The sequence below is a fragment of the Pyxicephalus adspersus genome, chromosome 4 (assembly GCF_032062135.1).
Source record: "Pyxicephalus adspersus chromosome 4, UCB_Pads_2.0, whole genome shotgun sequence".
In the NCBI taxonomy this organism is placed as follows: domain Eukaryota; kingdom Metazoa; phylum Chordata; class Amphibia; order Anura; family Pyxicephalidae; genus Pyxicephalus; species Pyxicephalus adspersus.
In genome coordinates, this window is record NC_092861.1 from 58,729,633 (window position 1) to 58,744,596 (window position 14,964).

At 39.7% G+C, this 14,964-nt stretch overlaps 1 protein-coding gene across 2 annotated transcripts in view; it reads right to left on the reverse strand.

The window, feature by feature from the left end:
- DIS3L2 (DIS3 like 3'-5' exoribonuclease 2) overlaps positions 1–2,832 on the reverse strand; it is a 157,719-nt gene extending 154,887 nt beyond the window's left edge. Inside the window, exons 1-2 of one of the 2 annotated variants that reach the window (XM_072408312.1) lie at positions 2,690–2,832; positions 1,163–1,220 (exon numbers count right to left, since the gene is read on the reverse strand). The gene's annotated coding sequence lies outside the window, so the exon portion shown is untranslated. The remainder of the gene's footprint in view (positions 1–1,162; positions 1,221–2,689) is intronic. The other variant, XM_072408313.1, reaches the window with a different exon arrangement.
- Between the last annotated feature and the right edge of the window lie 12,132 nt (positions 2,833–14,964).

Below are 14,964 nucleotides of genomic sequence, written 5' to 3' on the forward strand. Positions count from 1 at the left end.
GTGCTGTGTTTGACTTGCTCACTTAATAAACTACTGGATGCTACTGGAGCAGGAGTCTGCTATGAAAACGCACCCTCACTACACTAGGTTCTTGTGATTGTCGTCAAAACGGAAGGGACACCTAGTGTGGATTTTACCTTACTTTGAAGAGATTTTTCCCCCACATCCTGTTGTGCCCCTAAGACAGATGTGATGCCATTTTCAAACCAAAAACAAACATTGTGACTGGGCTTTTAAAATAAATACAAAACCTAGACATAAGGTTGTTTGATATTCTGTTTCTTCCTAATGGACACATCACAAGCAAACATTTTAAACCTCTGCAAACTACCATAGACCATATTTAAGGAACACTCCTATCTTGAACAATTTTTCCTGTAAAATCCAATATTGTCTGCAGTAAAAAAAAAAAAAAGCCACACACACAACTAATCTCTACTTTGGTCTCAATCTACCTCTGAAGAAGTTGAGTGAAACTCACCACAAAATGTGAAAATTGATTTAGGTTATATTTTAGACAAGTTCTGTATAAAGATAGATTCCTTATTATTAAGTTTTGGACCACTACATTTTTTCTCTGTACCAAAAACATATGTTACATTTCAACACAATATATACTTTTAATTGCCAAAAAAACTGTTCTTTCCATTGTGACATGTGATCTTGATTATCCATCTTAATTGCTTTCTGAATTACTGACCAAAAATGAGTATTCAACTCAAGTGTTTGCCCAATTGTAGAACATCTTGTGCCAACAATATAGCATAAAAAAAAAAAGTTTTGCTTTGCTTATAAGGTACCATTCCCTTAATGTTGTGAAGAGTATAAAATTAATGCATTAATAAGTAATATAGAATCTGTATCACAGGCAATAACTGGGAGATGAGAAATCTTAATAGACTAGTCTTTCTAGGAACCTCTCTAAATAGCAATGCTCTTTGCTAGAGTGTGTCCCTCAAATCACAACCTAGGCACAAAGAAACCCTCTCAGGATAAGCAGCTGTTGCAGTCTTCAGAACACAACTTGCCATAAAAGAAACTCAGAATAGAGAATGCTTTAATATGAAAGTTAGAGCTCACCTAAAGAGATTGTTAGAGAAGTCTTGGGAAAAAAGATCTCTTTAGGATAAATATGAAGATAGATATTGCAAATTACACTCACCTTCCAAAATTTATCCAGAAACCGTTTGGGAAAACAAATGGAGATGGCAGTTTTCTACCTGCAATTAAAAAAAATTTAATCTTCAGGTTTTATTTCCAAAAAAAAAGTGATATATATTTACCCTGGATATGCCTAAAGTTTAGTTAAGCTTTTCATAGGGTATGAAAATAGTAACACCACTTTTTCTATCCTGTAGAAACAATAGGAAAACTCTAAACCGTTAAAGTGTACCTGAATTTCCTATGTACTGGTTTATAATAAAAAAATTGTATATATGATTTGCGATAAAACAATATAATACATGTAGCTTTTAAATGCCCCTATGTGGTCTTTAGATATTGTACATTTCTGCTTCTCAGGGCTGTTTAACTGAGTCATTCACTTTGTTAGTTACTTTCACTCATGTGACTAGGGAGCTGCAGCTGGGATCAGTGAATACACATATGGTGGGGCTTACTGCCATTACTGATAGTAATTTCAGTCTCCCTACCCCAGAAAAAGAAAGGAAGATGAGCTTCACCACAAAGATCTCACAGCAGCATTTATCATCCAAGGGAAAGCAACCTGAGGGTTGAAGGACAGGGATCAATACTTGGTGGGTCACTACACTGGGACATTCAAAGACATGTTAGACTTTGGAGTTTGATTTTTGTTTAAGGTTCATGGCTCAGTATTATTTAGTGAGGCCACTACCACTATAACAGTCCCAGAAACCTGCAGCTTTTAGAGTAAATCTCTAGGGGTGTGTATAATTATATATTACACACACACGATGGTACAGTAGGAGAAAAGCCTTCTTACACTCTAACACAGGGTTTCTTCAATTATAGGCAATCTGTGCCACTCAGGTCAATATTAGTGACACCAGTGATCTTTCTAGCTACCTGTATGGGTGACATTCTTCCCATCATAATATTATGCGTAGTTGTGGATATAGGAATTAGAGTAGGGGTTTCCTGAAGATCTGAAAGTTACTTTAGGGGTCCCCCTCCCTATATAAAATTGTAGTAAGTCTGCTCTAACAGGTGGGGGGTTGTACACAATAGGAGGGGTGATAGGGATGGTAGCTCCTTAGTGATGTGTTAAGAGGTAGCTGGAGATAGGTAGCTTCCTGGTAATGGGAGCAGAGGTGCACGACAGTCTCCTCCTAAGGACACATACAGGAAACAATAACCTGGCATGGGTTTACCTTTTCATACTCCTACAAAAAAGACATGACACTTAGTTGGGACAAGCAGTCACACCTCCTCCCCCATATATATCACAAGCTCATAGACAGAAAACAAAGCCCTGGGTTACGTTTCTCAGATTAAATAACCCCAAATGCCGAGGACAAGTGAATTGGTCCCATAGGCCTGAGGGGAGAAGAGCCTCCTGCGTAGAGGTGACAACAGTGGGCGTGGCCATTAGTAGGCCAGGAGAACAGGTGTAGGTGAGTGCAGACAGTGACAAGCCCTCCTCCTCTTTCGCCACACAGGGACACGCTCACGTCCCACAGCCCGTCATTGCCCACTCCAGGCCACTCACCACAATGTACACCTCCGGCAATAACCCCACACGAGATTTAAATACCCCCGGTGCTTTAACTGCTTCAACGTATGCTCTTCCGGGTCGTGCAGGTTGAAGAGGGCGGGGTTGGTTGTGTGTGTACCGCTCCTGTGGGCGGGGCTACGCACCAGGCTTCAGGCTGGGGATGATTAGATGTGGGGCGCCCAGGTGTCACGAGAAGTGTTCCGGGGTTCAGCTGACCAACCGGAAGTCCTTGTGACGATATTGTTTACATTAACCTCCGTCCAGTGCTCTGATCTCTGCAGGCAATACGTGCTGCTGAATAAAGCTGACATTTTCATTGGGCTATGTGTATAGGATATCTATGGCAGAACGGAGCTAAGAGAGTATTACACTGAGCAATAACAGCAAGGGATATTTGATACAATCTCCACCACAGCCAAAGCTTTTTTCTAGTTTATAAAAGGCTTTACATGTGTTTAATGTATGGTAACTACTTGAGAAATTTCTTTTCATTTCCTGTATCAAGGATGCAACAGGAAGTTGGGAGACATTTCCTATAATGTGGGGATGTTGCTGTTAGACAGCTGTCTCTGTTGGGAGTTTATATCCCTATATCCCGTTCTGGGGACAAATATGAAATGCTGGATTTTCCTTCATAGGCGACAATGATTTCCAAATACAGGGGTGAATCAGGAAGAAGATGGCAGCAGCGGTGACAAAACAGGAGTAGACAGGGATATAGTCGTAAAATATGAAGAAGGGGCACGGTACTATCCATAACGAGCGCGCATGTGCATCTTTGTTATGTAAACATGCCCACCCCACTACTCCTCTGCCTATGTGTCACTCAAATGGGCAGAAACTTCCTCAGAGTGACATCATGATACCAGAACCCGCCCAGGCTCAGACCTGCAATGGGAGAGTGGGCAGGTTGTGTTCTGAGAGACAACCCGCCCACCACCCTGAGCCTGCAATTCCATGCGGAAGGCCCCCCCCCCGGGGTGCTCCTGACCCCGCAGTTTTTAAAAGGAATTGCTATGTGTAATAAAGAACCAACCTGGTAGCATTTTTTGAAAAAGGGTTTAGCTCTGCTTTAACACTGGTGTTAATTCATTCCAGCAGAAATGTTAGAACCGTACACAAAGCTTAGAATGCAGCAAAAGAAAAAAATATGTATCGCCTTCCAGCCACATGACGTGACATCACGGATCCTTCCACTTCTTACCATCTTCCTGCCAGTCATGTGACATCGTGGTCACATGACTCTCCAAGGCTGGAGCGGATACACTTTCATCTATGAAGCTGGGTGATCCAACAAACCTGGAATGGATTTCTGCAATGTAATTTGCTTTTTGTTAGCAAATGTTTTGAATCCTGGACCAGATCCATGCCAGATTTGCTGGATCACCCAGCTTCACTGATAAAAGTATATCCTCTCCAGCCTTGGGGAGTTTAAATAATTCAGGCCCATGGTCCTAAACAGGGCGAAGGGCAGTGCAGGCAGGAAGCAGAGTCAAAAACAGGCGAAGGTGGATATCCTGAAAATCAGGCAGAATGAACTGTGGGACTACTGGCTTGTAAACACTAAAGCAGCGTTTCCTAAACTTTTTAACATGGGAGAACCCCTTGAAGTAACTTTCAAGTTTTTGGGGAACCCCTAATAGAATTACAGTATTCACAGCTCCCAATACATTATTGTGGTGGTCAGTGAGAAGAATTCTTACAATGCTGGCCATTGTGAAGGCTGCCACCCTTACAGATATCCAAAAAGATCACTGGTATCTGTTAACTGACCCAGGAGTCCTAAATTGCTCATTGCTCGAGGAACCCCTAGCAACCCCTGGAGGGACCCTAGGGTTCCATGGAACCATGGTTGAGAAACACTGCTCTAAGTATCCACCAATATCTGCCAGGAATGAACAGACAGCAACCTCCACGCTTGAAGTCCTATTTACAGTCCCATACCTGCACATCATTGTTAGCAGTAGAGGCTGGAGCTTATGTGTGCACAGCAGGCAAGGAGATGGACGTATGTACAAAACGCTAACACACTTCTTTGCAAGTCATGTGACATCATGGATTATTCCAATTCGTAGCATCTTCCAGGCAATTTTGTGACATCATGGATTATTTCACTTCGTAGCAACTGCCATCAGTTCTGTTACTGCTTAGTATATTGTTGACAGTCACTTCACATCTGGAATCCTTCTACCTTTTAACATCTTCCAGTGAGCCTTGGGACATCTTCCCACTTCTAGAGTTCCCCAACTAGTCATTTGACATGGATGGATCCTTTCACTTCTTAGCTTCTCTATGTATAAACAGGGAATCTTATATTTCCAGAAACATCCCCTGGTGGGAATCAATTCCTGTCATTGAAATACATGGACCCAGAAGATTCCCTGAATGTTTGAGGGAATGTCAGGATGTTTTATAAATAGAGCAGTATATATAATAATTTACCATCAAAACTGATACAAATCTGTTACAAAAAATCTGAACTTTATTATTTACCATGTTAAAATAAGCCACAAATAACCGTAAAGAACTCAAGTTGGGAATTTTGTTCCCAAATTTGGGAAAATCAAAATTGTTTGAAACCTTTGGACCATTTTAGGTCCAGTCTTGTCAATAGTTATTAGTTTTGTAAATCATACAATAGCAGGTAATCAAACACATTTTGCAGCTCTATGGACAGTTATTCAATGTTTTGGTATGTGTCCATTATATAAATGTTACCTGGTGAAAGGGAGGACCTCATAATAGGAAACTTTAAATTCCTATTGAAGTGGGTGCATAGAACCATAACATCCAAATAGGATAAAATGGTGATAATCACATCTGTAGAACTAGTCAGAGCTCCATTCTGCTTTACAACTGCTTTATAACTTTCTAATTCATGAGCTGGCTGAGACTTGTGTTCACAGTGCTTCCTTTGGTTGCCCAAACATTTTACTGTAACTGTGGTTTACTTTACCTAAAGCTAGTTTCAAGTAAAGCTACGTACACACTTCCAATTATTATCGTCGGAAAACGAACGACGAACGTTCCTGCACGATATATATGAACGATCGTATAGCACCGATACTGCACATAGAGGTAACGACACGATCGTTCGTAGATATTGTACACACAATAGATACAATCGTTTAAGCGATAGAGAAACTATGTGCACGACAGGAAAGTGAACGGACGTTCGTTCATCACGCATGCTCTGAACATGGACGATCAACGAACGACCGTACACACGAACGATGTTCAACGATCGTCGTCCAATCCGATCCGCCGGTCCGGTCGTTCGTTTCCAGCGACTTTCCTCGTTCGTCGGCGTTGTTGGTTACTTTTTTACGAACGATTTTTTGCCCAATCGATCGTTCGTCGTTCGATTGGAACGATAAAAATTGGAAGTGTGTACGCACCTTAAGATGGGCTGTAAAGTGTCCTAAACTGCTGTAAACCTGCTGGTCTTGAGGACTTTGGAGAGGTAGTTTCTCTCCAATCTGCACCCTCTAGTGGTGGCTGGGGCAGTTTGTTTACACCACATCTGGATGAAAACACAGTTGCAGAAAACATTAAGCACACTTGCTTGAAATGAGAGACTTTAAAGATACTGCAAGTACACTCAGATAAACAAGCACTCACAGCTGAGCAAATCTTAAAGCAGAGATATAAATAATAAAATAGAAATTAATAATACAATAAAAGATGAAATAACAAAACTAGCATCTGCTGCAATATCTTTATTCCCTGTCGTTTTTATTTTATTTTGCTTCTAGATTTACTTATTCTGATGGCCACCATTACTCAACTCCCCTCCTAGGCTTAGGCCTTCATCTTTCTGGACCCGCCTTAACCTGTGACTGGATGGTGAAAGAAGAAGCTTCACAGTAATGTAATGTGCATATCTCTTTTTCACTCTGCTTTCTCTTGCTATGAGCATGAATTTCCTCAGCACATGATTTTATTGGCTCTCCATTCTGCCAGGAACAGCAACAGGTCAAAACCAGATATGTACACTGCTTGCATTATGTTCACATCATTAATGATCACAAAGAATTATTATTTGTGTCTTTTAAATCTGCCCACGGTTCAGATTTAACTAGAAGACGTTATAGAACTTTATTTTTAGAGCTACATGGTGGCCCAGAGGTTAGCACTCTGGCCTTTGCAGCACTAGGTCCCAGATTCAAATTTCAGCCAGAGCACAATCTGCATGGAGTTTGCAGGTTCTCCCTATGTTTGCGCGAGTTACCTCCGGTTACTCTGGTTTCCACATACATCCCAAAAAAATGCAGTTAGGTCAATTAGTTAACCCCCAAAATTGACCATAATAATATATGACTATGGAAGGGACATTAGATTGTGAGCCCCTTTGAGGGACAGTTAGTGACATGACTATGGACTTTGGAAAGCACTGCGTAATATGTTGGTGCTATATAAATACTGTGTAATAATAATATTAAAGCTGGAGACTACTTGACCAGAAGCAACTGTTGAAACAATTAGCACTTTTGCTGAGCGTTTGTAATATTCAGCACTGCCTGCAATCATCAGTATGTGACATCCTGTATAAGACACAGATATCAGGAGTATTGAATGTACAACGTAGGACATACAATACAGGAGCCAAGGTTAGGTAACATACAGCACAACTTACAAAAAGCAAAAGATAAGGTTTGAAATCTACAACACTATATCCAAAATGTTGCAGTTAGGATTACAAAACATACAACACAGAAAACAACAGCAAGCAGTACACAATGTACAGCACCGAATGCATGTGTCAGGATTATGTACCATACAGTATAGAGTACAGTAGTCAGGAGTTTTTAATGTACAGCACAATGTGTAGCAGTCAGTAATTTGTAACATACAACACATTGTACAGACTGGAATAGTCAGGAGTATGTAATATGAAGATCAGCATAGGCTATGCAGCAAGCAGAATAATGTGATGTACAACACAGTGTACAGATTGCAGTGACCAGGGTAAAGTAATGTATAGTACAGGGAGCAATGATCAGCTATATTTAACTTTCTGCCTCTTCATTGGTTGTCATTGGGAAGAAGACTGTCCCTTACATCAGTGTCAAAGTGTGAAGATTCCCCTTTATATTATTAGTCATTGAGGGAAAGACTGACAATAATGATGAGTGGGAATAAGACTGTCCTCATGGTGGTTAGTTGAATGAATACTTTGCCTTACATTGGTGATCATCATGAGTAAGAATGACATCACATGGGCGGTCATTGGGAGTAAAATTGTCCCTTACATTTGTGGTTAGTGGAAGAAATAGTGTCCCTTATATTGGTGGCTGTTGTGGGGAAGGCCCCAACATTATTGTCAGCAGGAAAAAGACTGTTCTTTACACTGGGGTCCTTCAGAACACCGTTCCTTACATTGGTGATCATTGTGAGATAGATTGTTCCTTACACAGGTGTCAAAAGAAGATGACAACTCCTTATATTAATGGTATAGGGAGGAAGACCAACTTTCACATTGTGATCATTTGGGAAAAACATTTTTCTAAATTGGTGTAATTGGGAGAAGAAAACTACTTCTTACATTGGGGTAAGTGAAAGGAAGTTTGCCTACATTGGTTATGAGAAATAAGATGTTCCATGTCCCTCACTGGCATCTCTGCCAAAATAAATTGGTGCTGGAATTATGTTAGTTTCTCTAGCTGTAAAAATTGTATTAGTGCAAATAGTTAAAAAATATGTTAAAATAAATTGCATTAATTCACGTTTTATACTAAGTTTGTGTGCAGACCTTATAGCCATTCACTCAATCTAGACCCATGAAATACAAACAATGGTTCACAACCTATGTTCACATTCAGTACATACAGTCACTCACATGACATAATACCAAAGACATGCATATTCATACACAGTCACATGCTTTACATACATACATTTACATTCATACTGTATATACACATACATTTGCAAATGGTTACACACATACACAAAGGTACACCAAGATAAATATACTTGTGTTTTTACATAACATTAGGCCCTTCTGTCATCTCCCAGCTTTGACTTTTAATACATAGGGCACACACTGACTCACACAGAAAATGTTTCACCTTACTTCTCATCTTAGCATCACCTAGCAGCTTTGGTGAATGGATATGACTTAGCCAATGCATCATGTGTGTCATGCTGCAAGTACAGAAAAATACATGATGGTCCTACCAGAAATCCCTGTAGTCAGCTGATTTCGCTGCTATACTAAAATTCCCAGCAATGCTGGGAGCCCTACCGGCTAGACTACAAAACACCCGTTTTTCTCATCCTAATAACATATAGTATAGGGCCTGATTTACAAAAGCTCTCCAAGGCTGAAGAGGATAGAATTTCATCAGTTAAGCTGGGTGATCCAGCAAACCTGGAATGGATCTAGTTCAGAATTGAAAACCTTTGCTAACAAATAGCTAATGATTTTCAGGAAATCCATTCCAGGTTTGCTAGATCACCCAGCTTCACAGATGAAAGTGCATTCTCTCCAGCATTCTCTCCAGCCTTGGGGGGCCTTCAAAAAAAATCAGGGCCATAGAATGAGGTATTCAAGTATTCTAGTTTGGAAGAGCTGAGGCAGGGTAGATAACATTGCTGCCTTGCTGGTTCTATTGCTGTTTCTGAGTTTGAGAAAAATGTTCTCACTTCCTGTTCCTTTGACCCCCCTGAAAGGAATTGCAGCAGATGTCACTGGCACCAATTACCTGTACCCCCATTGTACTGCAAAAATTGAGGGAGGATAAATCCCACAATTGGGACCCAGAAATGAAAACCTGTGAGTTCCCTATCATTTTTGGATAAGGTTGTATTTTAATCATAAAAATGGACATGACATTATCCCCAGTGCTGCATATTATGTTAGTGCTATATATATATATATATATTGAATAAAACATATAGGCTGATGCTCAGAGCTCTCACTCTCTGTTGTGAATGCCTGCTGTTGGGTGAAAAGTCTGCCTGCCTACAAAACATTAACAATGTACAACAGCTACTTGTTTGTTTTTGGGAACCCATTGGGAGATACCCTGTTAGTAATGAACTGAAATGAGTTTGGTTAGTGGGTCAAATAGGCAGGTGTTTCATTTTGAGCTATGCTAACATGCAGTACAAGGCCCTCCTGCGTTAAACTTTGTTTTTTGTTTGCTGCCTTGCTGACTAAAAGTGCAGGACAAATCTGCTTGGACTGTTTCTGGGTGTCCCTGACCTATACATAGTTAACACTACCAATACCATGTAAGCTTGTCCCTCTTACAATTACGAGTTACTGTACTTGACATAGCATATACTGTGCTTTGTTCCCACCAGGCTACATTGATTTAAAAAGCCATCATACTGTTGAACTGTTTTGTAACCCAGTTATTTTAATAAATGTTCCCTATACAGCAATCTACACATATGCCGCTGCCTGTGCCCTGTCTGTCACCAAATGTTAGCTTGGCCCAGTTAGACCTTTCAGGGGCAGCCTTAGGACTTATCAATATTACTTCATGAGAAAGGGCAGGGCTTGTGTATCTCGAGTAAACAATAAAAACTATATCCTAAAGAGGGTGCTCATTGTTATTTTTTCTGGAAGCAGAGGTCGCCTCTGTGGAATACAGCACGTCTACATGTGTCCTGAACTTTTGCGTACTCAGTGCACTTTGCTAAAGCCTGGCCAAAGAACACGTTTGCCAGTATTGTTTCTCTTGTTCCCTCTGCAACCTAGCACCAGGGAGAAGTCTGTGCAATGTGTGTGGGCATCCCAAGGTCAACTTAATGCTCTGACAATTAAGATTCATGGGTGGCTGAGAAACTGTGATAAGATTAATTTGCATGGCCCCTGAGCAAATTGTGCTATACATTTGTGTAGACCTTTCCTTTCCCTTCCACTAAAAGAGGTGACGCAACTTAAATCATATTGTTCATCTGATATTAACATCATGTGCTAGTCAGATTTCCTTTGTATTCGAATGGAAAAATAGCAACATGGCATATTTGCCTTAGCACATCTGAAATGTATGCTATTGGAATAAGGTACTAAAAAGATAATAGCTTTAATGACTAATCAGAAGAATAAATTAATTTGTTGTGCATGTCAGTTTCATGGACTGAAAGTATTTCCAGAGCCAAAACTTTTTATATAGTTTCCCATTGAGTTTGGATGTGTTTAAATGACTATCAAGTTTTATTTCTAACTTATCTACCCTGGGCAAGGAGGTAAAGGGAGATCTCTGTTCAGTGGGAAAGTGACAGCATGTGTTAAATGTCCAAACTGTAAAGAAGATAAGCAATATGGAAGTTTTGGTTGTTGAAGTCAAATGTTGTTTCGACTATATTTATATACTCACTGTATACTATACACTCGACTATACTCGACTATATACTATACTCACTGTCCTGTGACTTTGTTATTTGACTGATGAAGGAACACATATGCAACAAAATGTTAAAACTGTAATATGGTCTTCTGTCAGGTAAAAGACTTCCAGTGGTAAAGGGATCTTCTTTTTAGGATAATCGGATAGGTCTGCATCCAATAGCTGCCTAGATTATCCTACATGACTGTATTATTTGATCAAGTAAATACATCACAGGCAAGGGAGTGTGACCCTTGGAGCAGTACATATATTATACTCATTAACCTTCTAATAAAGATTATCTAAATAACTACATTTAAAAAGTGCATGGCAAATCAGGTTGCCCTAGCCTGAACCATTGTAAGTACTCTTAGTGTTGGGTGAGTCTTTCTGGCACTATGGAAAACCTGTTCCTATAATAACTGTATCTGTCATTGTTAGTTGTAATTTGATTTTAAAATTGAAGTTTGTCTGGAAAACAACAAACCAGTTGAGCAATATCTATCTATTTATCTATCTATCTATCTATCTATCTATCTATCTATCTATCTATCTATCTATCTATCTATTTATCTATCTATCTATCTATCTATCTATCTATCTATCTATCTATCTATCTATCTATCTATCTATCTATCATCTATCTATTTATTGTATCTTTATCTCTTAGGCAATGTACACACTTCATGATAATTGTCAGTGATGAACACAATCATTCATCTAAGATCAGAATCTGACATGTGTACAGATGCTGCCCGACATTGTTCATGGATCCACCAGGATGAATCAGGAACAAACACTTTACAAGTCAAAGGAGGAGAGCACAGGCGGGTGCCACTGGCTCGTCCTCTCCTCTTCACAGGACAGAACAGGAGCTATGTGTACAGCAATCATTCTTTTATCTGTCATTGGAAACGATCACAAGAGATCATTTTCACCAGCAAAAATGTTACATGTTTATGCAGTCTTGTTGCATATAGACTGACCATTTACAGTATGCACATAAAACACTGTTGTTCAGAATAATGTAGTCAGTGACATGAGTACTCAACCTTACAATACATAAATGCACTCAAAGTGCCAGCACACAAAATGACTACAAGAATTGTAGACCTCAGCAATGTGGTATGCACACGGCTACACTGAGGTGAGACAACCTTATTGCCAAGGATTGTAAAATATAAAAATACCTCTTCTGATATGCTGATGCTTTAGTAAAGTTTTCCATTAAGTCACTTAGCTTTCCCAGAAAGCATTTTATTGTACTTAACAACTACTAATCTACCTTAACAATCAGTTGCATACTTTGTATTAAAGTGTGTCTAAAGCCAAAACATTTTTTTTTGTTTTTTGAATAAAGGGAGGAATAGATCCCCTATTTTTGGTTTATTATTGTTGTCTGTATCTTTGTTAGGGAGATTTAACATCGTAATGTGTCCTGATTATCGTACTTCTTGGGACTAAACGTTACAGGAAATCTAAAAAGTGTCACCAGAATAGTGAAAATGATGAATAAGAATAACGAATAAATTAAAATAATGAAAAGGTAAAATTTATCTTACTGACGCTAGCTTTAAGGGTTGGGTCAGACTGGAAGACTGAATGTCCCCTGTAATGTTAGGCGTTGCGGCATGGTTCCTATCTGAGGACATTGCTATCCTACGTCGCCACCCTCTGATAGGTGAGACGCTTAAAGTGGTGATAAGTATTTTAATGCGAAAAGGATTGTTGCCTTCCCTTCCCCCATGTCTCCAATACTGAGGCACCCTAAGTTTCCAACCAGTAGGAAGGATCTGATCTTTGGGATCTGGATTGAGAATGGCGTTTTCCGAGCTACCCATTTTTTGGAACCTTCCGCCTGGCTCAGCACAGAACAGCTTCAAGTAGACCACTCCCTTCCTTGTCTAGATATTTGGAGAAAGATACAATACCAGCATTTGATCTCATCACTGCCATTGGCACAGGACTTTTATCTTCAACTCGCCTCAATAGAAAGCTTGTGCGTCACTGGAGACTCCTTGAAAGGTGTGCTCTCTAATATGAATAAATTACAACTGACTGCACATGATTCTTTTGTGCCCTATTTCGTAGCCAAATGGGAGCGGGACCATAACATTAGGTTTACAGAAGACCAAATAGACCCCATGCTATAATATGGGCACAAGGCCTCAATTAGCAACCAGTACCAAGAAACCAACTATAAACTACTTACTAGGTGGTATAAAAAACCCCTGATCAGCTGGTAAAAATTTATCCGCACACAAGCTCGGTGTGCTGCAGTTGTAGTCATTACACAGGTACTTTACTGCACATATTTTGGAGATGCCCTGTTCTGGCTCCATTCTGGGCAGGGGTTGCAGAAATAGAACAAAGATTGACAGGGATGTCGATCCATGGCAAACCGGAGCTTGCTCTGCAGCATGTGTCAGCAATGTCCAGGAAACACTATAGAAAATCTCTTCTGCATCATTTGTTAAATGCAGCCAAAGCTTGTATTTCCCCATTGTGGAGGCAAACTTCTCCACCAAGTGTCCAGCATTGGGTAACCAGATTGAATGATATAAAATATATGGAAAAACTTGTGGGATCAGATGACCGATCTTCACGCAGACCAGTACGTACCTGGTTTTACTGGGATGACTTTGAGACCTCTGCGGATTATATTTGACTGCTCCACCCTCCTGCACAGGAGCTTAGTGCTTGAGGGGCTTTTCCACACACCTTCAAAATGGTAGCATGCTGTAAATTGTATTTATATACTTTTACCATAATTTACATAGCTACAGTACTGTTTACCATATTTTTGTTAAATTTTATGGTACCTTCTACCTCTGACGGATTAAGCACTGTAAATGTCTGTTGTTTTGGTTGCTAATAAAAATTAATAAACCAAAAAAATTATCTTACTGAAAATTTACACCAATCCGATTTATTTGGAGCATCCTATGTTTCATAGTTAGTGTTTAATAGTGATGGTCCAATCGTTCGAGTAGATTTCAACTCAGATTTGAACTATTCCATCCTTGGATTTGAACTTGCAATTTGAGCAATCCAGGCTCAAATCCAAGTTCAGATATCATTTGCATATACCTGTCTTTGATGGGTATAGCGTAGGCTTAACCAGCCAATCCATTTCGTGGTTGCTGACAGCTATCTATGCACACAGGCTGCATTGACATGTATACAGTATAAATTAATTACTTTACCTTTTTCTTCCTTGGCTTCTTTCACAATAAATTAATCAGGGTTACTTATATATCAGCTTTCAAAGTCCCTATTCAGAAACACGTTTAATGTATTTTTGTGAGTTGAATATCTGGTATATCTGTCTCTTTTCAGTTACCAGTCTTCATCCACATGGAGCTCTCTGTACCCTTGTGTTGATGTAAGCCTTCCTTTGACACCACCCAAAAATGTTAAATGAGGATAGGTAGAAGGTGGGTTTGGTGCTGTGTTATCCTGGAGATCAGCCTTAAATCTAGATTCTAGGCACAAGTATTTTGTATCCTTGAAGTGCTTATTTATTTCAGGGTATGATGTTGTAGAAGTAAAACTTACCTTGCTTTGCTTTTTAACTCCTTGCTATGGTTTGCAATAGGGCCCCAGCATCATCTTGCACAGGTTAAGGTTCATGGACCTGCACTGAAATTTAAACTTAAAAAAAAAACAAACATAGTGAGCAAGCAGGCTGTATTGCAGAAGAGACATGCTATATCTCTTCTGCAATAAAGTGCAAAGGAGACACTGTTCTGTCTGTTTTGCGATCTGAATTCATATAAGGTCATTTTGGTCTGGCCAATCATGAAGGCTGAAGATCCCAAATCTGAAAAATGACCTTAAAGTTGACACTGCCAAGGGAGTGAGGAAAAGTGAGTTCATCCCACACAGTTTTTTTTAAAAAAAAAAACTTTATGCACAAAGTGCAGC